General features: G+C 37.6%; 1 long non-coding RNA gene across 1 annotated transcript; it reads right to left on the bottom strand.

Annotated features, from left to right (window-relative positions):
- Positions 1-316: 316 nt before the first annotated feature.
- Positions 317-1920, bottom strand: LOC129524873 (uncharacterized). The gene is made up of 3 exons (XR_008668817.1): positions 1874-1920; positions 1367-1452; positions 317-407 (listed from the first exon to the last, which is right to left on the bottom strand). It is a non-coding gene; the product is annotated as an uncharacterized lncRNA (long non-coding RNA).
- Between the last annotated feature and the right edge of the window lie 10005 nt (positions 1921-11925).

Raw genomic sequence — 11925 nt, 5'->3', positions numbered from 1 at the left:
TGCCAAGATGGAGTACAGTGGTGCGATCTCAGCTCACTGCAACCTCCACCTCCCGGGTTCAAGGATTCTCCTGTCTCAGCCTTCCGAGTAGCTGGGATTAGAGGGATGCGCCACCGTGCCCGGCTAATTTCGCATTTTTAGTGCAGACAGGGTTTCCCCATGTTGGCCAGGGTGGTCTTGATCTCCTGACCTCGTGATCTGCCCACCTCGGCCTCCCAAAGTGCTGGGATTACAGGCATGAATCACCGCCCCTGGCCTAAACAATCTCTTTTTTTTTTTTTTCCACATTCGCATTTGCTTCTTCCTGTGTGTTTGTCTTTGTGCCTGTTTCTTGCTCTACTTCTGTTCTTCTCTGTCAGCTTCTCAATCTCTTTGTTTCTGGGAAATAATCTGTTTGTCCTCTGTCTCTGAAAGAAATTTGTTAGAAAATTTAATAACCTCTCTCCTTATTCACCTCCACCAACATTTATCTCACCAAAGAATATTATGTGGTTTGTTTATGAAAGATATTTGTGCTATTTTTAGACTTATTTCATATTCTGTATCAAATTTAGCCTCTTTGGTCTAGACCTATTTTTTAAATAATCACTAGTATAGTTTTTATAAAAGTCATACATATATAATGAATATCTGTGTTCATGTGTGTGTGTGTGTGTGCATGTATGTATTTGTGTGTGAGCCCACTGAAAAAAGCAAAGGTTTTCCACACCGCTTCCTCCCACATGCAGTCTCACCCTTAGATGCAAGCACTATTAATCATTTCTGATTCTTGTACCTTGGTGATTAATTCATAATTCTGTAAAATATGCTTCTGTCTCCATACATTGATTTATCTACTCAGGAGCTGTCTTTATTTTCCATATTTCCCTCCCTGTTAGCTCTCTGTTTTTCTACCTTGATATTGAATCTAAAGTCAGAAACTTAATGAAAAGGAAATTAAGATCCCCAGTGTCTCCCACTCCAGTGCCCTGGTCACCTTTTAGATTAATGTCCACCAGAAGATAACATTGCTCCAAAATCAAAGGTCATCAAGTGGTCTCAGGGATGGGGACCAATGGAAAGGAAGAGTTCCATGGGTCACTTCTTATTAAGTTATTTTCTTGCAGTATAAGACAGGGAAGAGCACTCAGAATCCCCTGCATGACCAGCAGTCTCAGCCAAAATTAAATGAGATGCTATGAAAATTGGTTTGACAATAACATGTCTTTCCTTTTTCCTACCGTCTGCCTGCATCAACACACATAATCAGATTTGGAATTTTACAACTGTCAGAATAAATGAGGTGTAGCATAAATCCCATTGTTTCATCCTACTACACATGGGTTTGGTTTTCTAACCCAATTATTCAAAAATATAGCATTGTTACCTTGCCTCCTTAGAGCAGTGGATAAGGCTTTACAATAAATCAATGTCCAAATTTCTCTGGAATCAACCTGTGGTTAGTTGGAAACTCTAGGAATAAAGAGAGATTTGGTATAAGAAACAGTGAAAGGACTGTTTAAGTTGCACAGAAAAAGACTCTGGAGAGAAGGTAACAGAAGAATGCATGCTAGCATTCCATGCCTAGCATGGAAAAGCCGGGAAAATGCCCTGTCAACAGAAGAGATCTAATAGGAAGGAAAATACTACTAATTTGAATGTAAACAAAATCTTTCATTAACCATGAAATTTAATCTGTAAGTCTCCTACCCAGAGGATTAGTTAGCAAAGATAACTTCATCAGATATTAGTAAGAATAATGGAAATAGAAGGAGACCAAGGAGAAAGAGGAGGAGAAAGACAGCAACAATGACATCTTAAAGAAGAACTGAGTAGTAAATTAGAGTAAAATTTTCCTGTTTATAAAGTACCATGATAACATTGTATTTCTTACCCTCAAATTTTTGGAAACTGTCAATAGACAATGATTGCAGACTTCAAAATAGAAGGCACATGAAGTAATATGGTTGGCCATCCCTGTGAATGATTTCCACATTCATGGATTCAATCAACCTTAGATTTAAAATATTCAGAAAAAAATAAAAGTAATACAACAATAAAAAACACAAAAATGGTATAGCAATTATATACATAACACTTGCATTATATTAGGTATTATAAGTAATCTAGAATTGATTTAAAGTATATAGGAGAATGTGTATAGGTTATATGCAAATACTATGCCATTTTGTATATGGAACTTGAGCACGTTTGATTTTGTTATTGATGGGGATTCCTAGAGTCAATTCCCCACTGATACCAAGGAACGACTATACTATCTTTTTTTTGGGCGGGGGGTCATGAGGGCATTTTAAGCTTTCCAAAATACTTTGTATTTGTTCAATAATTTAAGTCTTGATGTAACTACATGATATAGTTGGGTAGGAGGTTTATATGAGAAAAAAGATACCCACAGAATGGAAATGACTTGTACTGAGCCTAAACTTGATTTTCTTTAAGCCTAAGCCTTCTTTACTAGATGTCAAGATTCAGAATATGTAGCTACAATAAACGAGTTTCCTTCAAGCTTGTTAATGTACACCGTCTCATTGAAAATGTCTAGCATGAAGGTTCAGCTTCTACTTTGGCCCAACTGACATTTTTTGGAAATGTAATTTGGCTTAGTAATAAATCATAAGTCATGAAATCAATCAGAGCTGGATCAATCTACCCTAACACACATGAATTATATTAGTAAAATTATTTTAACCTCTCCAGGCTTAATTTCTTCTAATGTAATGTAGTGAAATAGGAAAGCCTAGCTGTGAACAGCATGGATTTTTTTTGTCTGCCCTCTTTAATATTTCTCCAGATGATTTGGACATGGCCAACAATAAATTAACTTAGGTTAACCATGGAAACCAGAATCGACCAATCAGAAAACTTCTTCCACCAAACTACCTATGGTATTAAAAAATGGACATGTGACTCCAGGCAAGTTAATTTTCTTTTTAGACACTTCTAGGCTAGAGAAAGAAGGAGTACATATATCTTATAGCTGTAGATGTCTATTATCCCTGCCACATACAAGAGTCATATTTTTGAAAGAGAATGAGGGCAGATCAAAAAGAAGACAGAGAGAGAGAGAGAGAGCGCATAAGAGTGAGACAAGTGTTCTGAGTATAATAGCTTGAATATTGCCTTCCCAGTATCTTGATCTCTCATCATTTGCTAACTGCTCTCTCTCTCTCTCTCTCTACTTTTTCTCTGTTAAGCTACATTGACTTGGAATTCCCTTATTGAAATTGGAAGAGTCCTGACTAATATAATAACTCATGAAATCTCAGGGTTACAATGACAGTTACGCAAATCAATACATGTAAAGTTTTAATACATGGCCCTGTACACAGTAGTCAAGCAGTAAATGTTTGCTTTGATGAAGGTGATAATGATGATGAACATGATGATGACACCTTCTCTTTCTTTTTTTATTCTTAGAGTTTTTACTGTTGAACATCATGGAAACAGTTTATGCTCACTGAATTCTGGCTAAATCTTGTGCTTCCTTTCTCTGGAAGACACAGAGAATTAAAGAATTAGGACTGGGAGAGACTGTTGAATGACATGAATTAAGAATTGTTTTATAGTCCTTTGGGTATATACCCAGTAATGGGATGGCTGGGTCAAATGGTATTTCTAGTTCTAGATCCCTGAGGAATCACCACACTGACTTCCACAATGGTTGAACTAGTTTACAGTCCCACCAACAGTGTAAAAGTGTTCCTATTTCTCCACATCCTCTCCAGCACCTGTTGTTTCCTGACTTTTTAATGATCGCCATTCTAACTGGTGTAAGATGGTATCTCATTGTGGTTTTGATTTGCATTTCTCTGATGGCCAGTGATGGTGAGCATTTTTTCATGTGTTTTTTGGCTGCATAAATGTCTTCTTTTGAGAAGTGTCTGTTCATGTCCTTCACCCACTTTTTGATGGGGTTGTTTGTTTTTTTCTTGTAAATTTGTTTGAGTTCATTGTAGATTCTGGATATTAGCCCTTTGTCAGATGAGAAGGTTGCAAAAATTTTCTCCCATTTTGTACGTTGCCTGTTCACTCTGATGGTAGTTTCTTTTGCTGTGCAGAAGCTCTTTAGTTTAATTAGATCCCATTTGTCAATTTTGGCTTTTGTTGCCATTGCTTTTGGTGTTTTAGACATGAATTCCTTGCCCATGCCTATGTCCTGAATGGTAATGCCTAGGTTTTCTTCTAGGGTTTTTATGGTTTTAGGTCTAACGTTTATGTCTTTAACCCATCTTGAATTAATTTTTGTATAAGGTGTAAGGAAGGGATCCAGTTTCAGCTTTCTACATATGGCTAGCCAGTTTTCCCAGCATCATTTATTAAATAGGGAATCCTTTCCCCATTGCTTGTATATACCCAGCCATCCCATTACTGGGTATATACCCAAAGGACTATAAGTCATTGCTGCTATAAAGACACATGCACACGTATGATTATTGTGGCATTATTCACAATAGCGAAGACTTGGAACCAACCCAAATGTCCAACAATGATAGACTGGATTAAGAAAATGTGACACATATACACCATGGAATACTATGAAGCCATAAAAAATGATGAATTCATGTCCTTTGTAGGGACATGGATGAAATTGGAAATCATCATTCTCAGTAAACTATTGCAAGAACAAAAAACCAAACACTGCATATTCTCACTCATAGGTGGGAATTGAACAATGAGAACATATGGACACAGGAAGGGGAACATCACCCTCTGGGGACTGTTGTGGGGTAGGGGGAGGGGGGAAGGATAGCATTGGGAGATATACCTAATGCTAGATGACGAGTTAGTGGGTGCAGCACACCAGCATGGCACATGTATCCATATGTAACTAACCTGCACATTGTGCACATGTACCCTAAAACTTAAATTATAATAATAATAAATAAATAAATAAATAAATAAATAAATAAATAAATAAACGTTTTCTGTTGTCAGAGCTAACCACCCTCCAGTTTATACCACTTTTATTTTCATTCATTCTTATCATTATTAACTCAGATTGAAACCTCAACTCAGGCTCAGACTTGAAAAAGTAGTTCAGTTTCTGCTCAATGTGTTCCTATTTGAGAAACAAATGCATTTGTTAACTTGTGGATGCTGTGATTGTGTGGTGCTGATTGCAACTAACTGGCTGTCACTTAGGTGACTTTAAAGCCCTGGACCATGCTGTTCACTCTCAAGTATGCTTTATGACTGTCTTAAGAAAGGAGACTCCAAAGGTAGTTCAGAGTGGAGGATATTTGGCAATTTTTTTTAAGTCATACGGTTAATTACTGTACATCTTACAATAATGTAGGGATTAGAAAAACTGTATTAGAAGAGTCTGAAGCAATTTTGAAGAAATCCATAATAATTTTTGTAGGTTTACTGCTCATGATTACTAATTGTCATCATTGTCTTCATCTTTGTCCACATTACCAATGGTAATATAGTTAATTCCTGAACCCTAGATTTGGAGCATATAGGTGTATTTTCATTACATACATATCCAGGAACTTATTCTAAACAATTTTTAGATCCTGACTTTAAGCAAAGTAGAAATCCCACTAAAATCAAAGAGTAAAATCAGCTTTGTGAATGAAATAATGGACAAATTTTTAACTGTTATTTCTTCATTGTGGACTTTAGGTATAGTTTGGACCACGGATTTAGGATTTAGTGGTTGTTCTGGAGAATACATTAAAAAAAATCAAAATGAAACTTTGAAACAGAAGTTAAATTTAAACGTTTCCATATCTCAAAGAGTGTCAAGAGAAAAATAAAATGGGATTAGGAACAAAATTATTGCTTTAATGTAGGTGCACATTACCCAAACTTTTTGACTTGTAAATATCTTTAATATTCATGGAAAACTGTGTTATGCAGGCATCAACATCCATTTCTTGTCTTTTTGGGCCGACAGTTATGTGTTCCTTAGTATCCTTTCCACTGGATATGACCATGGGACTAAGTTCCGGTCAATGGCAAGTGGACAAAGTGATGCAGGCCACTTCCATGACTTTGCTCCCTCCTTGCTCTTTCTGTTGGACAAGTGTAGAGAATGCGGCAGAGGATCATTAAGGAGGGTACAGCCTGATAAAGGAAGACATCTTAGTCTCTGGGCTCTGGAAAGGCATATAACAATGAGAAACATGGTCACTGGGGCTTATGGGTTATAAATGCATTTTTATTAAGTTAAAACAGAATGATTTAGGGATATGTTTACTATAGTAGATGAGGTTATTTATTCCAAATAATACAACAGTAATATGTAAGCCCTAAACCCCTTAAAATTACATGTTTTGCATTTTGAATATTAGCTGAAAAAATACGTTTTACTGAGTTCATCATTAAAAAATACCACAAATCACATTTAAAATACAATACATAATATTTGTTACATTGAAGAACAGGTTTTGTCTTATTGTCATTTAACAGATAATGCCTGCTTTTTAGTTAATCTTGATTAAGTATATGAAAATTTGCTAATACATGTATGTAAATGATATTTTGTTTCATTTTGTGTCTGATTGAAGGAGTCTGTGAAGCTGTCTGGGCTTGAATCACTGACTAGCTGCATAAAGTTAGATGACATACATAACCTTTTTAGGGCTAAATATATCCATCCATAAAATAGGAATAATGATACTTCATAATGTGTATATTTATTCATGAAATGAGACCTTATAGTACATACCTCATGGGTTGTGTAGAATTATTAGTTGATACATATAAAATGTTTAGTCATCATTTATAATATCCCAAAAGCCATATTACACACCTTGAAATCTAGATTCTATGGGACAAGCTGATCATTTTCAAGTCGGTAATGAAATAAAGCTTGTTGAAACTTAGAGTTAGATGGAGGTTTTAGAGAACAACTCTGCCTTCCAGAATTCCACCCCTCAACTCAGCAGCCAGATCAGTATTTGTAAATTGTAAATCTGATTATTTTACCCTCCCCTCAACAACACCCACCCCCCTTATTGCCATGCTGAATATTTCAGTGACTTCCTGCCACTTCTACAATAACATTCTCAACTTGGATTGCAAAGCCTGGTATGGTCTCGCCTCTGCTAACGACTTCATGCTCACTTTCTCCACATTCTAGACTCTCTGTCTTCTAAATATTTTTCTTTCTCTTTGGTCCCTGAAGTACACTAGGTTTTTTCAAATCTTGACTTAATTATGACTTCCTCAGGAAAGACTTCCTTGACTTCTCAGACTAGGTCAGATCCTCTGGCTATCCACATCCATGGCGGTGGACAATCCTTCTTCATAGTGCCTATCACAGTTCGTAATTGCACATCTATTCATAGACTCTGATGAACTGCTCAGATCCTCCTTTAGGATTAAAATTACTCCCTGACATCCCTCAAATATCAGCCATATTTGTGTATACTTTGACTGAAGAGAACCACTTTGCTAACTGGTTCAGCCTGCACCTAATAACCGGGATAGAAAGTCCAGACTACATGGCCCAACTCAGAAAAACTCTGAAGGCCGTCTCAGACCAGACTTCTTCATAAGGATGACTGAGGTCTTGTTGATACTAAACAAACTTTGTTGATAATTGATATGGTTTGGCTGTGTCCCCACCCAAAATCTGATCTTGAATTGTAATCCCCATAACCCCCCCTGTCAAGGCAGAGATGAGGTGGAAGTAATTGAATCATTGGAGCAGTTTCCCACATGCTGTTCTCATGGTAATGAGTGAGTTCTCACGAGATCTCATGTTTTTATAAGTGTTTGTAGTTCCTCCTGCATTCATTCTCCCTCCTGCAACCTTGTGAAGAAGGTGCCTTGCTTCCCCTTGCCTTCCACCATGATTGTAAGTTTCCTGAGGCCTCCCCAGCCATGCAGAACTGTGAGTCAATTAAACCTCTTTCCTTTATAAATGACCCAGTCTCGGGCAGTTCTTTTTTTTTTTTTTTTTTTTTTGAGACGGAGTCTCGCTCTGTCGCCCAGGCTGGAGTGCAGTGGCGCGATCTCGGCTCACTGCAAGCTCCGCCTCCTGGGTTCACGCCATTCTCCTGCCTCAGCCTCCCAGTAGCTGGGATTACAGGCGCCCGCCACCACGCCCAGCTAATTTTTTGTGTTTTTAGTAGAGACGGGGTTTCACCGTGTTAGCCAGGATGGTCTTGATCTCCTGACCTCGTGATCCACCCGCCTCGGCCTCCCAAAGTGCTGGGATTACAGGCGTGAGCCACCGCGCCCGGCCTCGGGCAGTTCTTTATGCCAGTGTGAGATTGGACTAATACAATAACACAGTCCAACTTCTTGTTCAATCTGCTTCCTATCCTTCATTCCTTCCTACAAGTAGTGGTCACAAGACAAACCTGCAAACTAACCTCCATCTCAGAGCCTGCTTATTTAGGAACCCAAAATAAAACAATCTTCTTGGGTATGTTGATTGATGTTCATCTCCCCCACTGTCACCTCCACAAGGGTAAGGGTCATATGTGGGGTTTTTTAACCTTTATATCTTCAATATTAAGCCCAGATTTTGACATATTGTAAATATGTAATCCCTGAACAACATTGCATGAATTAATGCCATCTACCATCTTCATTTTACAATTAAGATGTAGAAAATTGACATTCCCAAGGAGATGCAGCTGACCAGCCTTTTTCTTTCCCCCTTTCCCCTACTAGCCTGTTGTTTATTTTGTTCTTCTCAGGGACCCAAGAGCTTATATGCCCCTATCACTAGAAAAGAGCAAAATGCTTATTCCTTGTAAAAGGTGGTTTTTCTCTTAGGGGGAAGAAATCACTAAGTTCAAGGTAATCTCTGGTGAATGGCTGGAACTCTGGAAGTATCAGTATTAATTACACATTCCCCCTGATCTATGGATCATTCCCAGACAGCCCAAGTCCAAAAACCCATCACCCTGACCTTGTTAAAATGAACTCAGCTGACACTATCATCATTCAATATTCCCTATTCACCAGCATAGGTAAGTAACAGGAAAATCCTCTAATGAACTACAGGACTGTCAGGGATCATTCACTCTCCATATAACTTAGGTTACTTTCTAAACTGTGAAGTCTTTCATAAGAGGTGCATTATTCTGGCTGGGCACAGGGGCTCACGCCTGTAATCCCAGCACTTTGGGAGGCTGAGATGGGTGGTTCACCTGAGGTCAGGTGTTCGAGACCAGCCTGACCAACGTGGAGAAACCCCATCTCTACTACAAATACAGAATTAGTTGGGTGTGGTGGCAGATGCCTGTAATCGCAGCTACTCGGGAGGCTGAGGCAGGAGAATCACTTGAATCTGGGAGGCAGAGGTTGCGGTGAGCTGGGATTGTACCATTGCACTCCAGCTTGGGCATCAAGAGTGAAATTCCGTCTCAAAAAACAAAAAAATGGTGCATGATTCTGTTTCCGAATTTGAAGTGTGACACAGTTGATTTGTTCTTTTTTGTTAGTCCTCTCTTCTCCCCTGTTCAATGCAGAAGTGATATTGACAGTAGAGTTTGCTTCTTTTAAGCTCAAAGTCCAGAATTAGGCACCAAAACAAATAAATATTCTCCCTTTATCTTAAAGGGATGTGTTCCAAGACCTCAGTGGATGTCTTAAACCATAGATAGTACCAAATCCCATATATGCTATGTATTTGCCTATACATAAATAGTTATTATAAAATTTAACTTATAAATTAGGCACAGTAAAAGATTAATAACTAATAAAATAGAACTATTATAACAATATACTATAATGAAAGTCATATGAATACAGTCTCTCAAAATCTCTCATTGTACTGTACTCACCCTTCTTATGCTGATGAGGTCACATGATAAAATGCCTATGCTTGGATTTATCATATGCCCTGCAGAGTTGCCACCGAGGACAGATTTGCTCTTACTGCATATCTTAGCATCCTCGGTACATGACTATTTTTCTTTTCTTATTAAGTCAAAAACTTTCACCTTTTCACTTAGAAGAAGCACTTTGTGCCTTCTTTTTGGCATATCTGAATTGCCACCATCACTAGTCTTGTGCTTTGAGGACATGTTAAGTAAAATAAGGGCTACTAGAGTACAAGCATTGCAATACCATTTGGTAGCCAAAATGACTTCTAAGTGACTAATGAGCAAGTAGGATGGACAGTGTGGGAAGGCTGGACAAAAGGAATGATACATGTCTCTGACAGGACTGAGCAGGATCATACAAGATTTCATCACATTATTCAGAATGACACACACTTTAACACTCATATATTGTTTATTTCTGGAATTTTCCATTTAATATTTTCAGACCACACTTGATCGTGGGTAAATGAAACCACAGAAAGCAAAACTTAGGATAAGGGAGGATTACTGTATTTCTGCAGAAAAATGCTGTAGTTTGGTTCAAACTTGAGGGGTATGCTGTATTTTCCTGTGTGTGTGTGTGCGTTTCACATGTGTTTCACATGTGAAACACATATATGTGTATATGTGTGTATACACATATACACACGTGTATATGTGTGTCCTGTAGTTCTTTAAAATGTGTGAGCTTAAAGTCCCTGGCTGAATTTCAAATGAAAGTTAATGCCCATCTACTACCACTGTCACATTAAAAACAAACGGTTTTTGGAAGAGCATAAGCTCTGAAATTTGAACTGTCTGTTTTGAATATTGCCCTCAGCACTTATTAGCAGTAGGTCCTTGGGTAACATATTCAATGTCTCTGAGTGTTGGCTCACAGCCTCCACAGCTGAAGAAAGAATAATTATAGTATGATATCCACAGCACAGTTATGAACTTAAAATGTGCTAATAAATGCAGTAAGTTCTCAATGTCAAATATTCTGAATGTCATGTCATGGTTGGCCTCAAGTACTCTTAGTAATTCGCTTACATTTTTCTTGCAGCCTTATCAGTACATTGTGAGTTCAACAAGAGTAGGAAACACTGTGTCTCATTAATCCTTTAAATCTCTAGAAACAAGTACAATCAGCCTCCTAATATATAATTGCTTAATCTTTGAATTTATAAGTTTGAAAGTTCATGATGGTTTCTGTCTTTATGAAAGGCCATTAGCACATCACAATAGTATTTGTTGAACTTGACAAAGTGATAAAATATGTATGTGATTACTCTTGCATCCCTATGGCTAACTGATACTCTAAGAGTTTTCATGAAGGTGGATAAATAAACATAGCAGTAAATTAAAAGTTGAGTTTTACAAGTGCAGTCTACTGATTTGCTGATCACCGGTTTATTCATTTATGGGCATGAGATGAACAGCAGTTCATGTGGTGAATGTAATAGACCCATCAGATTTTAAAATATAATAGTTTAAGTCTATGATAAATTAGTATTAAAAGAAGAACAGGCAACAGATGCTAATTAGAAGCTACTGGGAGGGTTTTATAACATACTCCTTCCTTTTGTTGTGGCTATATATTGTTATATTTTAAAAGCACTCCAAAACTGAAATAGCAAATTATTATCATCCCTGACACTCCTGTGTACAAACTCAGTGGTTCTCCTTGGGGTATATCTAGAAGTTGAGCTACTCTGTTCCATGATGTAGCCCCCTCTCTGTCTCTGTATGTCTCTGTCTTTCTCTCTCTTCATGTTGTCTTGTTCTAAAAGGGTTCTTCACATAACTGCAACTTCTCACAGTGCATTGGTCCCAGAACATTTACAGTTATAATATGGCAGATGCTTTCCCATAGCCCAAAACAGAAACTGCTAAGCAAGGCAAGGGGTAAGCTCAAAATTTGTACATAATAATCTCCACCATTTTAAAATTTAATTTAATTTACTTAGTCAAAGCAGTCAGAGGCCTACACATATTTAGTTGAATACAGAAACAAACACTTCTTAGTCATGGACTGAAAAGATCACATTGTAGAAAAGCATATTTTTGAAGCTATCTTTGGGAAATATGAGTTGACACAGTCTATTCTCGGGCTAAACTAATTCATATTCCTTTTACATGTAAAATATAC

The sequence above is a fragment of the Gorilla gorilla genome, chromosome 8 (genome assembly GCF_029281585.2).
Source record: "Gorilla gorilla gorilla isolate KB3781 chromosome 8, NHGRI_mGorGor1-v2.1_pri, whole genome shotgun sequence".
NCBI lineage: Eukaryota > Metazoa > Chordata > Mammalia > Primates > Hominidae > Gorilla > Gorilla gorilla.
The sequence above is the reverse complement of the archived record's forward strand: the minus strand, read 5'-3'. Positions and strand labels throughout refer to the sequence as shown.